At 37.0% G+C, this 19422-nt stretch overlaps 1 long non-coding RNA gene across 2 annotated transcripts; it reads left to right on the forward strand.

Moving 5' to 3' along the window:
• The first annotated feature begins 756 nt into the window (after positions 1–756).
• Positions 757–7191, forward strand: LOC140156024 (uncharacterized). 2 transcript variants are annotated; one of them, XR_011859451.1, is made up of 3 exons: positions 757–924; positions 5229–5322; positions 6504–7191. It is a non-coding gene; the product is annotated as an uncharacterized lncRNA (long non-coding RNA). The 2 variants fall into 2 exon arrangements; XR_011859452.1 differs by lacking the exon at positions 757–924 and adding an exon at positions 3911–3943.
• Positions 7192–19422: the final 12231 nt, after the last annotated feature.

Raw genomic sequence — 19422 nt, forward strand, 5'->3', positions numbered from 1 at the left:
GCCAGGGAAATAGCTGACATGTAAAGGAAGTGTAAAAGAAGGAAGATAAACTCTAACGCTTCTCAAGAAGAAGGGGGAAATGAAACAGCAAACCAATCAGCATGATCAGAATATACTCGGAAGTATGTAAAACCATCAGGAATAGGAATGAAGGCAGAACTAAGAGAACACAATGTCAATAAGATACAGCAAGCCTTGGAAACATGCAGAAGGGCTACAAGCATTATAACACTTGGGAGATCACATATGGTTGCCCTGCAAGATGAGGATGGGGAAGTAATAACAGACCGGGATGGAATTGTATCCAGAGTTGAACATTTGCACCAGGACCTCTACAGCAGCAAGATCCCAGTAGAAGGGAGTTATGTGAGCAAAGGAATTCCTCGATCTGAGAGTTGCTTTGAGAGCACTCAAATCGATGAAATGTCCAGTTTGAGAGTCTCTCAAATCCAGGAAAACCCTCATTTGAGAGTACTCACAGATCGAAGAATTGTCCAATATGAGAGTCTCTCAAATCCATAAAATAGCTCGTTTGAGAGTTACTCTCAAATCGAGGAATTCTGCCAAATGAGAGTGATAGCGCCCTCACCATATCTGGCGACAATTCATACGAGCTGCATTTATGAAAACAACGAGACGATTTCCGTATTTTAAAGTTCAAATTTAAAAATATCATATCAATTTATAATTACTCCTCAAGCCGAAGTTACCAGGTAAAATTAAATTGTATCATGATCACGGACGGTGTAGTACTATTGTCAAAAGGGGAGAAAAAGAATGCGGTTTCTTTATCGCAAGTTCCGTGTTTCAACAACCAAAGCCAAGGCGTTAGCATGTAACATGTATGTTGTAAGCTTACTGAATGACTGACTCACTCTGCAATGCCAATGGCCAATGCTCTGCCGATGAGAACCCAACGACGACGTAAGTTCCAATATTTTTATGATCTAATTGAGTACTAATTCATAAATAATTATGCAAAGTGAACCCAAACAGTAAAAATGTTATCCCATATCGAACAAATAATATCAACTTTTAATATCTTTCTTTAATTTTTACCATAACACTTCATTTCGTGATCCTGAGTGCTAGCCTAGCATCTTCTAAGTTATGATATTTTTCAGTAGATATCCACGAAAAAAGCTTATTCCCAAAAGTTTTGTTGATTCCGATTTTGCGTTTGCGAGTTAAACATGATTATGTGTATAGGCCTACACTGCTCATGGCATAGGCCACTGTTGTAATTTCGTTCTGGTATACCAGAACAAAATTCAAATTTGGCGATATTTTTGCTATAGCCAAAATAACAATTTCTCGATCATGAGAGGATGTACCTTCTGTGTCAGCGTACTTTTCATAGAATAACACGACCATGCGACCTGCATGACCGAATCTTGACCTTGCCTAGCAACGATCGTGTGATTGGTCAATTCTCAAAAGCTGTGTTTGCGCCGTAAGCGCCGGTATTTTGCGTAGTACGCCGGGCGCAAATAACTGTGCGTACTCCAAGTTGGCTCTCATGATCGAGAATTTAATATTTTGGCTATAAACGAATTAATCTGCAAGAAATATTCGGTACATAAACATTATGTAGCCAGAGGTATCCAGTGGTATAAAAATCTCAACTTTTTTTGAGAGAAGTGGGGGATGAGGCTGTACGTGGATCACAAAATGAGGCTGTGTGATCCCCCAGCACAGCATCATCCCCAACTTTAAAAAAAAAAAGTTGAGTTTTATATCACTGGAAACCTCTGGTTACATTTATGTTTATTATGTACAAAATATTTCTTGCAGATTAATTCGTTTAGCAAAGATATCTTGAAATTTGAATTTCGTTCTGGTATTCCAGAACAAAATTACAACACATTGTCTATGGAGCAGTATATTAGGCCCATGAAAGTCAATTCCGAGTTTATCGTTCCTTTTTTTTCCCAGGTTGGTGAGGTGACTTTTTCATTTTTCATTTTTCATTATTTCATCAGATTTCATTATTGACCTAAAGTGCGTGTTGATTTAAAGCCACACTCATACATGTTATTTATAAACATGTTTTTATATGGGTAGGGACTAGAAAAGTTAGAAAAGAGTCTGGTTTTGGTTCCAAGTTATAAATTTATATGTTTTACAAACAAAAATATACGTTTCCAATTGCTAAAACTGGTGAAAACCCTGATACTTTGAAAATAATGAATTATTTTGGCATTTTTGAAAATTTGACGTGGGTGTTTTTGGTGTCCAAAAAGTGACGCGGGAGGGGGACGATAAACTCGGAATCGACTTTCACGCGCATTATATAAAATAATCATGCATAATCGGAATCAACTGAAATTTTGGGAATAAGCTTTTTCATGGATATCTACTGGAAAATGTCGTAAAAAGAGGATGCTAGGATCACGAAATCGGAAATACTCCTTTAATGCTTAGGCCCTTCACAATTGATTCTGAGTTTACTGTTCATGATTTTAAAAATAGGACAAGGTGACTTTTAATTATTAATTATCTATTATTTTCTTTATTTAGTAGGCCTATCACAACTAATTATCAACCCGTTTTGACGTGAGTCAGCATTTAATTATTTTATTAATATGCTTACTTTTACACATAGTATATTAAGTGCAGTTATGCTGTTTGTTTATTCATCATTATTGTTGATATATGATTCATGTTAGAAAGTAGCAAGTAAAAGTCATTAAAAGTTATTTTTTAAATGAGAAAATCCAAAATTAAAATAATATAATTAAATATAAATTTAGCAATTTTGTTGTGTCCGAGGGCTAAGATGGAATCTAAACCCTGGCAAAAACAACCAATGAGATGAAGCGATCTATGATCGTGAGTGACGTCATGCCGACCAAGAAATTAAATAATTATTGTAATTTGTAAACTCGCCCCAAAGCTCGTTACTTTTGCAGACAGCTTAAAACAAGAAAAGTGTGTTGTGCCTGTAATAATTTGTCATTTACATTGAAGTACGGTATCAGTATCACACTACATTGTACACAAAGAACCCTGACAAAGAAAATGTGTGAGCTTTACTTCCTTTTTACAGGCTCCCGGTTTTATAGTCATGATCAGTGCAAGCTTAAATCTTCAATATAAATAAAATGATATTTCTGTGTACAAAAAATGTAATTATTCAAATGATGCTTTCTTCTGAAATTTGCCATTCTGAACTTGCTCGAGAAGTCTAGTCACAAATTTGCTCACCAATTAGGTTCACATTTGAGGCTAGAGAGTAGAGATCATTGCATTCAAAATCGAGTCGGATTCACTGAAGCATGACACCACTCACACCGCAGCCGATCGCGACACAACAAGTGGGTGTTTGTTTTTATCATACCACTAAGGTAAACATCAAAGAACACCGCTAACCTAATATATTTTCGTATCTTGTCAGTGAGTGCGTATTTTACGCTTTATATCTAGTCAGTGAGAGCGTATTTCGCAAAGCCGATCTACGCGTGTACTGGCGAGGTAAGCGTATAAAGCGAATCGCGTAAACCGCGTTAACTGGGTTCAGCCTTCACCCAGTATGACACATCGCGCACGATAATTTCCCGTACCATACCCGTACCATACCTCCGCTTCACCTAATAACTAATAATATTAATATTATTATTTATTGTTCAGTGGTGATTTTACACAGCAGTTTGCTTGGCAAGAAAATACAGTACTAAATAATTTATTCTTGTTATGTTGTCTTTTGCAGACTTGCCGGTTATATGATGCATCTACTGTGTACAGCAGTCAAAACACTACTATGAAGGGCCTACTTATACATGTGTTGTCGCAGACTGTGATTCTTCTACTGGACACCTTCTCAGCACCTAGATGTTATTGTGAAGAAGCTTCTCTTCAAGAGTCCAACATGAGGCCACCAAGGAGCTATATTTACATGTTTGTGTGGCCGTGGTAAATACATATTATCGGTACCAGTATTTCGGTGGTTTTTTTTCAGTTTCTTCATTTATTATCCTGCCTGAATGACATTGTCAGATGTAAATCACCTTCCCATATTATGTTGTATACAAGTCATTCCGACAGGATAATAAAAGAAGTGGAAATACAAGTGTAATTTTTCACATATTCAAAAGATTTGAAAATCACAGACAACCGATTATGTAGCAGGAAACACTTGTATTTTTAACAATGTTATGTTGCCCCAATAAATTTCAAGACAAATCACAAATGCGATATACCTCAAAAATACAGTTATACTGTATAATGTATGCATCAAACTTACATGCATATATATTATATTATCAGAACAGACATCAAATTAATAATCTAAAATATTCTGAACTGATAATGTAATAAACACTTAAATGTATATAATACATGTTAATGATTTCTAAAATACATTTTGTCATATTCAGTTTTTAGTGGCTTTTTAGTTTGACCTTTTCATTGTTTCTCAGCTGATCTATTTCTGTATTAATTTTGCTGAAAATATAAAATTGTAATTTTGTATGTCTGGTCATTTTCAAAATCAATGTTGTGAACTTCAAAAACTAAACATTTAAATTGTTTAAATCTGATCTTACTATAATGCTTCCCCGACTTTTGTTTCCATTCCAAAAAGTTTTATATACTTTGGACTTAAACTTGGGAAATAATGAAGCTGGAAAAGGGGCATGTTCTCTTCCATTACTCTGCCCTTAAAGTCATATTTTCGTAATTGTACAATATTTTGAAAAAACCTTTTACACTGTCAATAAGTAATACAGAACTAAACATGATGTTATTTAATTTTTCAATTGATCCACAAATATTTGGATGTAATTCACTACCGGTAATGTGTGTAAATTCCAAATTCGCAAGACATTTTAAGGAGACCCTGCACAAACGCTAAAGGGTTACCTTCCAGTGCAAGTGTGAATGTACAAACGAATGAACAAACTGAAGGACACAAGTACCGGTACTGCTTGAGCTGGCTTTGTCACTGAAAATACCAGAAAACAAGTCACATTTATGATGAATTAATTATTATGCCAAACAAATGAGGTAAAACAAAGAAAATTGCTATTTCATTCTATGAGTGCCAACAATGCGTGTATTATAGCTCACCAACCTTATACACAACCATGCCTAACTCAATTTAGCAACAAAATTGAGCATTTGCACCAATGTCTTGAATTGGTTGATGATTGTATTCATATAGTTATTAAATTTAAGAAGACTTAAGGTAAAGGTAAACATTCTAAATTTCTTTTTTATTTGATTGACAGATGATATGTGCCATACAAGCTATGGAGAAGTGTTCCGCATTATATTGGATCGGGAAAGGGAGACAAGACAAAGTCTATTATCATCATCAAAGAGGTTAGTACACCTGGTATCACATACCATATTCCCTTGTTTCAAGTGAACTTCTGTGAATTGTGTGCATTTTTTTGTACTGCTGACTGAAACAAACAAAATCTCAAACAGTGCATGTACAGTTAAATGCAATTTTGTGTGATACACACAAAATACACTGTAAAATATGCATGATAAATGCGCATGTATGCGTCGCATCATACAAGTTGAATCACGCAGAGCACCACAAACTTCCGACAATCATGCAAGATGCTAACTGCTGCTTGTCCGAGAATTTTTGTATAACAATTATATATTTAGTATAAAATGGGCAAAATCCTAAAATTAATACCATATTGAGGTTTTTTTAGCTAGTTATTTGCTATGCAATATTTCTTCACTAAAGTGTTACTATAAAATTCTCCAATAAAGTGTTACTATTTTAATGTGACCCCTGGGCCTCATGGAAGAACATATGATACCTTAAAACATCCACTGAATGAGTAATCCAGGCAAAAGAAGAAAGAAAACAAACGAAACAAAAACTATCTAGATGCACATGTCAAATCAGAAAGTGACTTGAGCTTTTGATAACTTAGACATGGACCAAACTGTGAATCAGGTGTCCTTTGCTCTCTCTCTTCTCTCCCTTCCCTTTCTTTGCCCACTCTATCCTCCCACTGTACAAGTTAATATCTTTTGCTCTGAAGTCTTTTAAGACTGAAAAGTTAATCAATTAATATTTAAAATATAATGTTACAAAATAATAAAAAACAAGATTTATTTAATTCAGGCCTCGAAATAAGAAGAAAAATCTCAGGACCCTTGCCTTTGAAATTTCAAGAGAGAGAATTAGCTACGGTGATCACAGTATGTAATATGTATATTGTAGAAAATTGAAAACACGGGTTGAAAACTTGAAGGGAAAGAAAAATGAAGTGTACCCCAGGGAGCGGGATGTATCACGTGAACCAGATTTTCCTGTGGAACAAAAAAACTAGGATTTTCTGCTCTTTGCTTGGTTCAAATTTTACGGGTCACACGGACCCGTTCCGTAGGAAATTTGCAGGTCCGCGCCTACTTTCATGGGTATTTGATGCAAGGACGCGCTTTATTTCGAGCGCTGATTTAATTCCTATAACCTGGTTTTTAAATATTTAGGCTACACATGAATTATAATGATTCCTTTTGTGTTTTTATGACAGGATGTGTCAAATATCAACGCTGCATTGAAGAGTGGTGAGCTGCCTCATCTTGTAATATTCAACGAAACCAACTACATTGTAGGAGATAGTGTGAACATACAGTGTATGGATAGCTCTGCAGGTGCCTTTCTCCAACTGATTGCCTTGTAGATGTATTTGTGTATATTCTCAGTTATCCAGGTATAAAAAATATCAAATAATTTAAATCTAGTCAACTGGAAATCTAGACAAAAAATAGTAAGTCCAGTTGACTATATTTAAATTGTCAACTTGATATCTTGTTTTATGTGTTTCAATTTGAGTACCTGTAACCTGTTGTGTACTGCTGGGGACAGGGGAGTGATAACCCTCTGAAAAAAATCAACATTGAACTTGAATAGCCTTGTGTGCATTTTTGCCTGAAATATGTGTAGTGTAAAATATACAAATTTTGCATGCTTTGTGTCACCTGACTAAGAAAACGTCACTGAAAATTACCTATAATTTAGGGTTATAATATTGAGAAACCAAAACTTTGCATGATGATAAATTCCTCAAAAAAAAAAAATGGGTTCTCATTATTTATAGTCCTAAATCAAGATACAATTTTCTACTTTTATTAGTCAATTGCACACAAAGCATGTGGTATTTAACAGTATTGCAGGCAAAAATTGCACTGGGCTATGGAAGAACAAATTGAACATCATGAACAATGTAGGGGTTTTACCAAAACTTCGCCCTGACGAACGAACTCTTGGCCTATTTGAGACAGATCGATCCCTACTTTGCAGAATGTAACCTGGGATTCGTTGAACATACGCACCAAACACAGTTTTCACTTACAAACCAATTCTTTAATATCTCTTTAATACTCGTTGATAATTCACAATACTGTACGATATCTATTTAGTCTGATTTTAGTGATTTTGTGTATTCAGTGGTAGAACAAATTGTAATTACCACGGGTTAATATCCGCCATTTTGTCTGTCTGATTTGTTTACACGACTTCTGCGCAAGTCCAGAGATGAGCTAAATTTAGATCGCTTACTGAATTAAGGCGCACCTCACATACAAATGCTTAAAGCCTAAATTGGCACCAACATTCCGCCCCTAATTGAACGCTGCGCTTTCAATTACTCCTAAATTGACTGACAACAATTGAGTGCCCAATTTAGAAAGCGGACACCTTGTAAATTCACTCCAAAATATCAAACAATGTGAAACGAAGTGACCAAAAACTAAAAATGCGGTCAGGCGGATTACTCAAACATATTTGACAACACTTCATGTAAATAGCAAACGTCTGAATGCAGGTGAATGCTCAATAAAGAAACTTATCATGAAGATTAACTCTGCAATGTGTCAAGTTGTCCTTCTTTCATAGACTGTACTGGTTCTTTAAAGACCAGTGAGTAGCATTGCTACTTTGAAAGCTGCATTGTAAGCAGTTATACTATAGTGTCCTTTCACAGTTCATATGATGATAGTAGATGATGATATCGAAATCATCCAACTCAATATAACTTGGTCCTTTGAGCAGGTTTAGATTTAAAACTGAACAATTGAAAATACCTTAAGCTAAATATAGCCAAACCTCAAAAGCACAATATTTTGTGCAAATTTTGACTTTACTTATTTGTAAACAAAGCACTTCACCATGTGATCTGGTAAATACTCAAAAACAATGACCAAAACAGGAACAGTGCCAAATGCACTGAGCAATTGGAATGAAACAATTGGCAGGGAAAACAAGAGCCCAGCAAATATACCAAGTCGCATGGAGAAGCCACATGTAATTATACATGTAAAATTAACTTTACTCAAGCCTCAAGTGCACATGGGGAATTTGTATAAAACCTAAAGGCACTTCTAATCTAATGAGGCAATAACGAGCATTACCAACATGATCTGTTAATTATAATCATGCTAATCCTAAAAATGGTGAATAAAAATGATCTAGTTCAAAGACCGGAGTAAACCAGAATATGAAGCTAGATTTCTAAAATCCTGATTGTTCTGATAAAGATACTTCATGGTGTGATTCAGTAAACTTTCCACAGCAAATGAATGAAACATTTCCCAAACAAAACAGTGCAAAATGCACAGAAGATTTGACAATTAATTTTTGCCTGAACTGAAACCCAAATGTTTACCATATCACACTGTGAAGCTCAATTTAAACCAAAAAAGATTAGTTTAGTTGAACTCTGATAGAATTGTCCAAATTTGGACTAATATAACTCAACCAATTTCTCAATCATAAATGTCAGTAGGCTGAAATTTAAAGCTGTCTTTATACAACTTATTTTCAGATTTCTAAGGTCCATCCAAGTGTTCAATACATGCAAACAGTTCAATCTGGTGACTGGAGCACTGTGTGAATTTTACTACGCGTGCTGACATGTGATGTGTGGCAATTTTTGCAAGTACATGTAGCAGGCTCAATCCAATGAGCTATAAAAACCAAATTTCACATAAATTATGCTGGCTCTAAAACGATGCATTTACTGTCTCTCATATCCAATGTTTGTAACCTGCCATTCAAGCAAATGTCCAATCAGTGGCTATGTACATGTTATCATGTACCTGTAGTTCACATTAAGCTGCTGAAATTGTCCACAATCTCAAATTTTAGTGATTTATTGCAAAGTAAAATGAAATATGATATGCTATGCCATGGGCAAATGAAATATGACAAAAAGGCCTAACTCAGAACAAAACAATCCCTTTTGACATCCTAAGGAAACCCAACGAGGGCGGCTGCATATCAGGATTTCACTTCACCTGGCAAATTATCATTTTACCACATTTGTCAGCATTTTCACAGTGCAAATCCTCGGTGCTGGAAACTTCCTCAGTGGATATAAATAAAGTTTGAAGTTCACTTTGCTTGTCACAACAGTCAACATGGTAGACTGCTGTCTGCAAACCTGCACCATGTTGATTAGCAGTGAAACTTCCACCGCTCCAACATCTGCATGTCTTCATGGGTCTCGTAGTTCACACTGGTAGGTTCACACTCACCCCACACTGGTAGGTTCACACTGGTAGGTTCACATTGGTAGGTTCACACTCACCCCACACTGGTAGGTATCTGGTACAGGTAGTGTATGCATGCTCTCACACTGGTATCTTATCACAATAATGACTGGATGGCTGGATGGGCTCAAGGCCCTTAAAGTCAGTGTTGTTTTTCGTCTGACTTGGGGTTTCCAGTACCCCCATCAACTAAAAGTAAACTTCCAGTTGGTGTCCCAGATTAGGCGCCGGGGCTCGCCGTGTCATTTTAGTTCATGTCCTTGGGCCCTTGTAATGGGCTATCTTGCTCCAGCAATACACAAAGTTTTGTGACTGGTCTCACAAGTTCAGTTGTTTGTGTCTTGATCTTGGTGCTGCGGACAGGTCCATACTTGTCTGGATGTATTTCTTGAACGCAGCCTGGGGTCCTTGATTTACGTGGTGCCTGGTTGTCTATTATTAACACCACATCTCTTGGTTGTAAATTTCTTTGGGGACACATCCACTCCTGGGGACTCTGTATGACAGCTCGGTTTGAATCATTGGATGCTTCACATGATCTGGTATAGGAGCGTTGCGGTGTCTTCCGCCAACTCGTAGTATCCCATCATGTATCATAGGATCCAGGTTGTCTAAGGAACCTACTTTCTGTCTCTTCTTACACATGATCTTCTGATCTGGTGTAGCTTTCAGAGCGCTGATCTCCTTAGCAAATGTTCCTTGCTGGATGTAGCGAACAATTGCTTCCTCTGCTTCCTGGAGATTCTCCGCTGACAGGTGGGACTCTGGAGTGGGTTCTAAGGATTGTCTAGATTGGGTTTCTCTTTTGTCACATTTGGCAGCTGCATCGTTTTTCTTGTTAGCCTTTTGCAGCAACATTCTTCTCAGTCTCAGCAGGTATGCGACCGCTCTCTTTAAAGAATTCCACTTGGAATAATGTCGCAGTATTTTGACAATAGGATCTTAGTGTTCCTCTACTTGAATTGCGTTAATGGATGCCTTGACTTCTGGATTATTATCCAGTTGGTTCTCATCACTGTTACATGGTTGACTTGGCTGCTCAGTCTTTTTCTGCCGTAGAAATTCAGGATCTCTAGGCCATCTACTGTTGCTGCCCCAATATTTTACTGTTGGACCCCGCGAGGGTTCATCAGCCGGGTTCCGTGCCGTATCAACATGTTGATATTGTGAGGGTGAAGAACCTTCTCTTATGGCTCTGTTATATTCTTCCCCGACCTGTGGTTTTCTTTGGCATTTTCTCTTCAGGTGTGAGATTTTACTTTCTGACTTGTTGTTTGGGAATGTAACTTCCTGGTTACTAAGTGGCAGCTTCATCTGACAGTCGCCGTCCTTTAAATGAATTGACTTTACCACCATGTTGTCACCTATTGAATTTTGCGGTCTGTCTTCTATCGTCCGCTCATTAATATCATGGTTGTACGGGTCGGCCAACTCATTATGCAAGTCCTCAACAGAGATTCTATGTACAGAAGCCATACTTGTTGTTGTTGATGTAGTTCTTGACTTTGTAAGCCCATGTATCTCCCAGCCTAATGCTGATCTGCATGCGTATGGACCGTTGTGTTGACTCTGGATGACTTCCAGTGGTTCCAATGCTCTTGGGACATTATTCCCAATGAGCAGGTCAACTCTTTGCCCTTTCCGCAACTCAGGTACTCTTATTTCTTGCAAATATGGCCACAGAGTCAGATCTTCTTTGGAGACCATATCTTCCACCTTGACTGGTATGGAGTCCTGGGTATAAACAACAGGTAATTCAATGTTGACTTTACCATCAGCATCTGTTACCTCCAAACCTGATAACTTGTATGTGTCGACATCTTTGTCTCCATTGATGGTTTGGATCTTGATCCTAGTCTTTGTTCCTTTCATAGCCAATTTACTCTTCAGATTCTTGGAGCAGAATACAGAAGTGCTCTTGCTGTCCAGCAGAGCATATGTCTTGACTTTTTGCCTGTGTCTCTTGATAGTGCGTTACGGGCACCACCGATAATACCGAGGCCTTGCATCCTGCCCCAGTCAAACCACACGTGGTTGATGCCTCTACTTCTGACTTCTGGGGGTCTCTTTCACCTCGTTCACGGTGCAAGACGGTTGGATGCCTGCCTTTGCAGGTGATGCATTTGACTCTTTTTGTACAGTCTCTGACGAAGTGAGATCCTTTCTTGACACAGCCAAAACACACGCCCAGTTTCGCATGAGAGTAGCCACCCTTTCATCGTATGGTTTCTTCTGGACCACCCTGCATACTTCCAGTGTATGTGTTGAAGTATCACAGTGAAGACACTGTTTTTGAGGCAATTTCTCTTCACTTAGTGCACCGGTGACAAAACTTGAAGTTCTTGGCTTTGGTTTGTTGTCATATTGTTGACTTCTGGTATTACTCTTGGTGTCACTGCTAATTGTACCAAAGGCTGGATTTGCGACAATCTGTGCATGGCGACTCACGAAGTCGACCAAGTCTTTGAAACCAACGGTTCTCATTTTCTCTTCCTGTATATCATACACCTTGGCTCTCCATAAGTTCTTAAGCCTATACGGCAGTTTACCAACCAACAATTGCAGACTACTTGTGTTGTCCAGTTCTTTCAAGGGACTGTTAGCTTGCATCATATTGTGGCATTCTAGCAAGAATAATGAAAATTCATTCAGGCAACTAGCCTGTTCCTTGACATCTGGCCATTCCTTTGCTTTCTTCAAAACAGCTTGTGCAATCTTGTGACTGTCTCCAAACCGTTTGGTAAGTAGCTGCTTCGCTTTGATATATCCTTCATTGGCGTCTGTGTAATACAAGCAGCTGTTCACTAAGCTCTTGGGTTCACCTGAGGTGTATTGCCATAAGTAATTAATTCTGTCTCTACTATCTAAAATTTTGTCTTCTACTCCGTATTCAAAGGCCTTCATGAATGTGGTAAACTTTAATGGATCACCGCTAAATACTTGGATCTTCTGTGCTGGCAGTTGTGCTCGAACTTGTTGTGTGATGAGCAGTTGCGTTAACTTGCCAAGATCACTATTGGCTGGATCCCTTTGTTGTAAACTCTCATTGTTTACATTCTGTGTTGCCATGATAGGCACTGTCATACCATGGAGGTATATAAATAAATGGAGAGTGATCGCCAGAATTCTAATCTCCTAAGTGGAGATTATCCCGTTACCTCTATTCAATCAGTCACCAAACTTGAATTGACCAGCCACTTCAGCCAAGCTATTGATCTCCACGATGGTTATGAGCCTCTACCATGGTTCATTGATTGTCACTCCCAAGATTTCCTCATAGGAATTGACCCTACATTGACCCGCATCGGAAGCCTTGTAAAAGAGACTGCATAATGGCGTCAGCTAGTCAACCAGCTAGTTCAAAGTCACCAGTTTTGATAGCTTATAGTTTCAATGTATGATCGATGCGAAAACCGAAGAAATTCGGATGTTCTGTTCTCAAGTTATGAAACTGTTTTCTACACTAGTTGTGCCGTAACTTGACAAATATACTTAGTTTTCATGTTCATATATCAAGCTTTTAAGGGGGTCTGAGGGAGTTCAAATATAGTGCAAATGAAAGCAAAACGGTTTTACCTTCCGATTGTGAAACAATTATGTTGGGCCAATTTGGGCCATTTGAGTTACTGAAGCGAGCAAAATTTACCGGAAGTACTTGAATTCAAGCAAAAGTGATGATCAGACAATCTTTTCTAGAGAGAAATTGATTTACGGAATGTATAGGCCCTATATACTTTGTTTAAACAGTTTCTCATAGTTTAGTGTATGATAATCGTGATTTTGGTTGAAGCTTGGTCAAATTGATTGAGTGCCAATGACGGATATGTCATGTTATTGTTTTTAAACTTTTAATTCTGTAGGCCTATTGTCATGAAATCGTATAGGCCGCCTAAATCATCATCATTAAACTTCTCATTGTATAATAAATAATTATCAGTATTTAGGCCTAAATGATTATTAATATTATTAGGAGGCTATCATTTTCTTTGGAGGAGGGTTCCAAATATACGGGGTCATAACTTTTTGGAAAAAAAAGTCATAATTCAATTTTTCATGACCAAAATGTAGGGAGTCACAAGATGACAACAGACAAGGTGTTTCTTTTTTCAAAAAGACTGATTTCTTGATGCAATTTAAGCACTCAATTTTTGGCGAAAATGAGATTTTGATATCAAAATGTTATGAAACATGAGCACTTAATTTCCAATAAGTATAAACTTCATTTTACCCCATTGAAATCAATGGCCAGTGAAACAGACTTCACAATGTAATCAGCTTAGCATAATCAATATAAACCTGAAATTGCCTATTCAACAATAATTGGTCATAACCAACGTAGTACAAAAGAGGCTTGGCTGGATCATTCTCCATTTATTTATATACCTCCATGGTCATACTCGTAGGTTGACCCATGCTTGCATTCATGAATACGGATGAATTTGTTGGCTGTTGTTGCATGTCATTGTCATGGACGTGTCTTGAATTGTCCAGCTGGAGTTTTAATCTCTTTTGACTGATCTCTGTCTGTATCCACCGGTGCTGCTATGGCTGACAATAGACCTGTGTCATATTGTGGTGGTATACTGATTAGCAATGGACTACTAATTGACAACTTTCCCACATTCACCGGGCGCTGCTGATGACGGCATTTCACTGGCATCATTTTGTGGTGTGATGTTGGTTTGTACTTGACTACTAGTAGACAATATTCCCATATCCACCGCCGCTGGTGTAGACAGCAATTGACTGGTGTCATTTTGTGGTGGGGTGCCAACTTGCACTTGACTACTAGCTGCCAACATTCCCATATCCAATTGACCGACGACATTTTGAGGTGAGGTGTCAATTTGCGCTTAGACTACTGGTAGACAACTGTTTCTTTGGTTGCTGTACGTCACAGTGCGCCTCAGAGATCATGTTAATTTATGCGTTTTGCAATTTCTTGCTTTGTTGTTTTGTCACATGGACTTTCCCATGGATTTGGGCCTGTAGCGCCTTGAATTTCTTTGGTATCTTCTAACCAACGACTCACGGAAACTTTATCATCGATTAAAATTTGTGGAAGCCCTTCTGATAACGACCTGCTTCGTCTGCTCTTTGACTCGTCATCGTATTTCTCTAATGTAGCTATTTTACTTCCTCAACATTTATTTCCGTCTCCATGTCTAGCAACTCCCTCTTTTGTTGCAAGTCTTTTGCTCTAGTCTGTAACTCAAACTCTTCTTTTTCCAGAGCTTGCTTTAGGTATCTTGCTTTAGCCTGCAGCTCAAACTCTTCCTTTTCCAGAGATTGTTTTAATTTGAGTGCCTCTGCGCGGCATTGTAGCTCCGCTTTTCGGGTGGCTGCTTCAAGGAGGGCATACTCTGTGCTTTTCGATAGTGAAGTTCTGGATGACCTTTTACTCCTGGGAGCAGAGCTTGTACTTTTGTTACTCATTTTATTACTCTCCTTTGTGTCTCAACTTTATTTCACAATCTATTTGTTGGATGAAGGAGCCCTCAATTGTAGCTTTTTCACACTTACGATCGTGCAGCTTATTATGCAATGTTTGTTTACACACAATTTCGACACAAATTTATTTTCGCTAAAGCACGCTAGTAATTTTGCCGAAAAGCCTTGATTTATTCTGAAATCAAGAAAGAGTATGTCATGCATGTATATTGGCCTTGATTCGAGTTAGCCCTTAAATCAAGAAAGGGTAAGTATTGCATGTAAGTATGCCTTGATTGAATATCGCCTTAAATCAAGAAAGGGTATAACTATTGCATGCACCCTAAAATCGAGTATATATTTTGTATGCTTGTATGTATGCCTTGATTCGTTACGCCCTAAAATCAAGAAAGGGACGCGTCTTATTGTTACGCATAAATTTGCGGCGTGCTATATGCAGATGCAATATAATGAGAAAAGCATCGAAACTTAATTTTGCTTAAATAAGCTCCTCAATTGTACAATTTGTAGCTTTGACACACATGCGATGGCGTGGCTTATAATGGTGTGTTTGTTTACACACGATTTTATGCGATTGCGATTTATTGTACACAGTTTGTACCGAATCCTACCGATGTAGGCCTATTTTCGCCAAAGCACGCAAATATTTTTAGCCGAAAAGCCTTGATTTATGCTCGAAATCAAGAAAGCGTCTGTCGTGCGTGTATATTTGCCTTAAAATCCTACAATCAATAGGAGTATGTCTGCATGTATGTATGCGTTGTTACGCGCAAATTTGCAGCGTGCTATACAGATGCGATATGCAAGATGCACACCGAATCTTAATTTTTGCTTGAATAAGCTTGCTCAAATAATTATTTGCTATACAGAGTTTACGCACACAAAACACTGTAGAGCCTCAATTTTCATTTAAATATGTTTGCCGAACAGACATGAGAAACACGGTCACATGCCTGTTTTAGCCCTGATTTATTTATTTTAGCGTGTATGCTATACTGATGTACATACGCGTACATGCGCTGTCATGTGAATAGCCCTGAAATAACTTTTAGCTTGTTTACAGACGTCAGGCGTACTGTATTTCTATAAGCTTATTTGCTATACACATGTACATGTACCGATTGCTGTACAGCCCTCATTGATATCACAGAAAAGCTTGCAATACAGTATACACACACAGGGGTACTGCCCTGTGTGTTGTCACTCGACACTGCACTGCTCTATAAATAGAACCTTGTTTATTTGCCATAAATCTCGCCAATTTGCGACTCTACGGCAATACCTGTTCTATTTTATGACAATGGTTCAACTTATGAACCTTATAGCATGTCATAAACCTTTGTTCAACTTAGAACATTTACTATTTTGTTCTACTTAATGTAGGGGTTTTACCAAAACTTCGCCCTGACGAACGAACTCTTGGCCTATTTGAGACAGATCGATCCCTACTTTGCAGAATGTAACCTGGGATTCGTTGAACATACGCACCAAACACAGTTTTCACTTACAAACCAATTCTTTAATATCTCTTTAATACTCGTTGATAATTCACAATACTGTACGATATCTATTTAGTCTGATTTTAGTGATTTTGTGTATTCAGTGGTAGAACAAATTGTAATTACCACGGGTTAATATCCGCCATTTTGTCTGTCTGATTTGTTTACACGACTTCTGCGCAAGTCCAGAGATGAGCTAAATTTAGATCGCTTACTGAATTAAGGGCGCACCTCACATACAAATGCTTAAAGCCTAAATTGGCACCAACAAACAATGTCATACTTTTTTAATGGGGTGATTGTGTCCCTGCATGTACCCGACTGTCTAACATTCATCCCACCAATGGTTGATTTAAGTGACAATTACCAATAATTACAGAACAGTTTTCGAAATGGATTCAAAATTTCATGTCAGACATTTAGGCTGTGTTAACCTTAAGATATACTGGGTTTTTTTGTAACTTAACTGTTCATGCAAGATATATTTTTAGAAGTTTCTAGATTTCAAAAAGTGTACCAAAAACAAATTTTGAGTTTCCAGTGTTTTTGAAAACTATATAATTGAGCCTATACCGGTATATAAACTATAAAGAGTCTGATGTTTTTATGGTCTCAAAATCAATGTTTTTCCCCCCCCCCCCCCAGTATTTTTGGATTACTTCTCCATTTACATTTCAATTGTAAACATCTTAAAGAAAAAACAACTAACCCCCTTAAATAATGGCCATTATTAAAAAACAGGCTATTGAATTACAAATCTGTAAAATACGTTGGAAGCAGAATTTATATCTGTGCATTTTAACACCTCATTTGATACGATAGCCCAGAAAACAACTGAATACCTGAGTGGAAGAAGAGCCCAACTCCATCAACACTTTTTTTGAGATACTAACAAAAAACACACTATTTGGAAAAGTTTTAAGAGATAGACTGTTTTTGAGTACTGGTACATGAACATAAACTGGCCTCAAAAAGAAACTTATAATTTTTTACAAGGTCATATCTTAAAATCCTCTGCATAAAAATGAACAAAAATTGCACACAGGATTACTTCAATAGTCTACTCTAAACACATGTCAGTAACCAAGCAGTTGTCCAACTGACACAACAGCAAAATGCACTGACATGGAACACCTTCCTGGACCAAAATTCACATCCCAACAGATTTCTTTTGTTGGGTTCCAATTATTCGCCTGTACATGCACATAAATTACACACAGGATAACTTAAATACTCTACTCTAAACACACTTCAGTAACCAAGCAGTTGTCCAACTGACACATCCGGAACAGCTTCCGGGACCACATTCACAGGCGAATAATTGGAACCCAACAAAGGAAATCTGTTGGGATGTGAATTTTGGTCCAGAAAGGTATTCCATGTCAGTGCATTTTGCTGTTGTGTCAGTTGAACAACTGCTTGGTTACTGACATGTGTTTAGAGTAGAGTATTGAAGTAATCCTGTGTGCAATTTTGTTCATTTTATGGAGAGGATTTTAAGATATGACCATGTGAAAAATTATAAGTTTCTTTTTGAGGCCAGTTTACATTATAACATACCTTCAAAACGATATACATGTATGTTGCAATGACAACGGTACAGGTCTTCTAAGATATGATAAACTCATTTTGGTAAAATGGAGTTGAGTCCTTCTTCCACTCAGGTATTCAATTAAATACAGGTCAATTTAATGTAGTGAGGTCCAGATTTGAAAATTGCACTTGTAAAAACAGCAATGCAAAAACACTCTGGGATATCTTTACAGAGATTTCCATCCATTATATTGAATACAAATCAATAGAATTTACTGCAACTTTCAAATCTTGGGTTACATTGATTTAAATGTATGCCATGACATTAATATTTAGATAATTGCTACAAATGAGGTGTTAAAATGTGCAGAAATAAACACATTTTACAGATTTGTAATACAATTGCCCATTTTTGAGTAATGGCTGTTATTTAAGGGGAGGGGGTAGTTACTTTTGTGAGATATTTATATATTTACTATAGCTTGCATGAATAATTAAGAAGTTTTGGCAACTCACAATTACAGTATTTCTGAGAGGTAGACTTGCCAAAACATTATAAAACTGTTTAGCAATTAAACACATTCATTTATCACTCTGTAACATGTTTAGAAGGTAAACAATGTGTAAATTGCTAAACATTTGTGTTTATATCATCCATCAATTTTATGTATTTGTATTAAAATGTTTAATAAGTCATATAGAAAGAAAAAATGTGTTTAAATAAGTCAAACATTTTTTTCAATGAACGTTGATACTGAAATAGCTAAATATTTAAAGTGTTTAGAGTATATACACCAATGTGTGTACTTTGTACATGTGTTTAATTTCAACTGTATTTTCAACATTGTGTTTAGTATTGGTAAAGTAAATACCTTGCTGTGTTTAAAAATTGTTACAGCCTGATAAACACTTACATGTACATGTGTTTAATTAATAAATGCAATGTGTGTTTATTTTAATAAACAAAGTGTTGATAACTTAAACAGAATGTTTGGTTTAGTGTCTTTTTGTGTCTGAGTGCAGTGTTCGTGATATTAAACATGTTTAATACTGCAACACTAAATGTGTTTATCCATTACGCAGAGTGTGTAGGTTGTAAACACACCATGGACGAAATAAACACATTTGTGTTTTTAAAGTGTTACACCTTCATATCTGGGGTGATTAAATAAGTGCTTAAAACCTAAACGTTTGGATTTACATTGTAGGTGTTTGCTAGAAGTATATGATGTGCATGTATAAAAGGCTAAAAGCTATAGTTTAAAATTAAATCAATGCCCCTATATTATCGCACTCTTGTCATCACTTTGTAAACATGTTTAAATGTGAAACATGTTTGAGTATGAGGGTTAATGTTTATAGACCTTCGAATGAATGAGGAAAGAAACAAACATGGTTTTCCTATTCATTCTGCCTT

This window comes from Amphiura filiformis, chromosome 6, assembly GCF_039555335.1.
Source record: "Amphiura filiformis chromosome 6, Afil_fr2py, whole genome shotgun sequence".
NCBI classification, from domain to species: Eukaryota; Metazoa; Echinodermata; class Ophiuroidea; order Amphilepidida; family Amphiuridae; genus Amphiura; species Amphiura filiformis.